At 40.9% G+C, this 3,123-nt stretch overlaps 1 long non-coding RNA gene across 10 annotated transcripts in view; it reads left to right on the top strand.

Moving 5' to 3' along the window:
* LOC108447473 overlaps positions 1-3,123 on the top strand; it is a 399,010-nt gene that overhangs the window by 227,884 nt on the left and 168,003 nt on the right. For all 10 annotated transcript variants that reach the window (XR_001863064.1, XR_001863059.1, XR_001863063.1 and 7 more), the window contains one exon: positions 1,657-1,702. This is a non-coding gene — a long non-coding RNA (uncharacterized LOC108447473). The remainder of the gene's footprint in view (positions 1-1,656; positions 1,703-3,123) is intronic.

The raw sequence follows: 3,123 nt of genomic DNA on the forward strand, positions 1-3,123 counted from the left end.
GTGTGGAGTGTGCTTTGGTGCTGCTGAACAGAGCCCGATGGGCTGTGTCTTTTTTGTTCTTGGAAACAACAGTAGCAGTGGAAAGCTGAACTTTGGAAGATCATTTCACAAGCATTTGAAGGCTGACCATGTCCACACTGAGCTGTGGTGCCAGCCCAGCTTTGGGGAAGCTGTTCCAGCAGATATTCATGCTGGCCCCACAGGAGCAGTCCCAGGGAAGCCTGCCTGGAACAGACGGTGTTAACGATTTATTGGATGTGGCGGCAGAAGGACACACACTATGAACTCAGAGATAACCTTTGGCAGGGAACTCTCTCTGTCATTCTCATCCTTTCTGATAAAAATATTGTAACTGGTAGGCATTTGGGAAACAAGGAAGCTGCAGCATTTCAGGTGATTTAACCTGAATGTAGCAGAGTGCCACTAGCACTGAGGCAGAACCTCCGGAGATGGCAGTGGGAGATCTGTGCCAGGCACCACTGCAGGGAATGACCCGGTCAGATCCTGATCTCAGCACAGAAATTCCTCCAGAGCCATGAGGGGTTTTGGCAGACTGGCAACAACATAAGATCAGGGTTTACGTGTGCTATGCATACCTGATGAGCTGGAGATGCCCATGAAAAAAATTGGTCTTTGGAATTTTTTTCTTTTTAACACTTTTTACTTGCAGCAAGACACTGTTTCAACATCCAGATATTGCAGCTTCAGCTGGAGTTCCACTTACTTTCATACAAAGATTCAAGAGAATGACTTAGAGAGAAAAGAGTTTTTACTCATTTTTTATACGTTTTTTTATATGTTTTGTGATATATGTGTGTGTGTGAGCTCTGTATGTGCAAATATATACATATAAGAATGTACATCTGTTTGTTTAAATAACGTGTTTTGCTTTGCTGTCCCCTAACCAACATCAATTCCTGAGCTGCCTTTGTAAATATGCTGTAATGGCTGATTCTTTTGCATTCTTTGTGCTATCTTTGCTTATGCTGAATAGCAGCTGACACTTTAATTGGGATGGCTGAGCTCAGTGCATTCGCCTTTGGAATTGGACACTTTTCAGTGCAAAGAGAGGGTGCCACAGACTGACTCTTCTGTCTTTATCCTCAATCAAAACTCCATTAAATCAGACCTATAGTTGTAGTGAGGGACATTCTCCCTTGCATTGAAATGCATGGGAAAGGCTGGAGACTCAGTTTTTAAGGTTAATTAGATCCTGAAAAGAGCTAACTGAATTTGTTTTCACCACCCTCCCCCCCCCCATTTTTAAGAAACTTTTTAATTACCTTCATCTTTGTTGGTATATTCAGATACACTTTTTCCTTTATAGGAAAAAGTTTATGTATTTTGAGTTTATTAAAAGCCATTTTGATAGATTGCAATTCTCATTTTAAACAAAAATGAGCATAGTGCTTGACATTGCGTCAAAATTTAGGCATCAGATATTACTATATATTAATGTGAGTTGTACAGTTAATCTTTATTTTTGTTTAACTGACTGCTAACATTATTCACTGTGCAAGCAATAAATGTGAATTTGGTTTTCAGTTGGATACACCGTGTTTGGAAAATAAAGGAACAAATAATTTAGGGCATGACCATTCAAAAATTCTTTGGTGGAGACAGAAGTTTCAGAAACCAATTTTTTTTTATTTTCAGGTTCCCATTATGTATCTGCTGTGGACCCTACTGTTGATTCAGAAAGGTAAATACTCTCCTTTTCAACTCCTTGTGGAAGGTTGCCTTTGGCTGCATGAAAACATGCTTCTATATTGATATAGTAACAACAGTTAAATGACCTGCCTGTGGACCAGCAAAAAAATCCCCTCTATGCCCCTAAAGAGGGTTCCCAAAGCCTGCCTAACTCTGCCAACAGAGACAGTCTCCTTGTAGAAGACCATGCAAGGTTTGAGGCAGGAGGTAACTGTTTGCTGGAGTCAGTCTCATAAGTTTCTTCTTTTTGTTACTGAAAATAGAGCTATTTATCATGCTTACCCTTCAATGTCAATATACATGAAGAATGGAATGTGTTGTAGGAGGGAGGAGGGAGATATCATCTTGTTCTTTTACTCAATTTTAGTTGAATTGATTTTGCAGAGGAGTAAATTTGTATTTGTAGTCCTCCTCCCCACTCCAGGTTTCCTTGTGTTGCATTCACTTCCAGCCCTTTCTCCCACATTCCTTCAGAAAATAACTGGGTATTCAGTTCTCTTTACCCTTAGCAATAATCCAGGCAGGAGGGGCTTTGAGCAAGTGCAAGAAAGGCCCTGTAATTTCAGCATAATAACATGGCTCTTCTCATTCTGACGATGTTCCTTGCTCCTTGTTAGATTAAAGAAGTTCTCTGTGACTTTTTTCCTCTTGCTGTACATCACACTTCAGTCATGAAATGGCAGTGTTCTCCATGGATCGCAGGATTTTCTTCTTGATTCTTTTCTTCTGTTCTTATGATCTCTTTCTTCTCATCTTAGCTCTGGCTCTAGGTTTTGTATCTGTTGTACTGAATGTAAAATTCTTGGAAAGAGCAAGAATGAACAGAGACTGACAAGGTAGACTTCTGATCAATCTTGTTACACCAAAAAATAATAAAAAATAGTAGTCAAACTACTGGAAGAGGCACAGAGGAGGGACTGCTGTGGGAATGCTGAAGTAAGGTAAACTCCAGTTTTAGAGCATGCTTTGGAGATCCCACTCTTCTGTCATGACTGATACCCCCACACTCTCCTGTTACAGACCCTCAAAGCCACCGTGTGGTGATTCCCAACGGGGCAAAGGCAAGCAAGCAGAAGCTACTGTAAGAACACAGGTTCTTGCTTTTTTCTTGATGTTCTAGTGCTCTATTTACATGACCACCCACCAGGTTCAGCACTAATGACCCACTGGAGGTGCTGAATGAATGAAGTCATACAGCCAGTCAAGCTTCAGAAATTATTGGAACCACTACTAGATCTTGGAGTTTCACTTGTCCATTCTAGCTGTGTTTCACTCTTATGAAATACACTGAGACATTTCACACCTGCTGTTGCCTAAGAGTTCTTCCAACACAGCCTCATTTGATACATCTTCAAGCATCCAGGAACATCTGGAGAGTCACTGATTTCAGCCAGCTTGCAGTACATTCTCAAA

Source organism: Corvus brachyrhynchos, unplaced genomic scaffold (genome assembly GCF_000691975.1).
Source record: "Corvus brachyrhynchos isolate BGI_N302 unplaced genomic scaffold, ASM69197v1 scaffold346, whole genome shotgun sequence".
Classification (NCBI taxonomy): Eukaryota; Metazoa; Chordata; class Aves; order Passeriformes; family Corvidae; genus Corvus; species Corvus brachyrhynchos.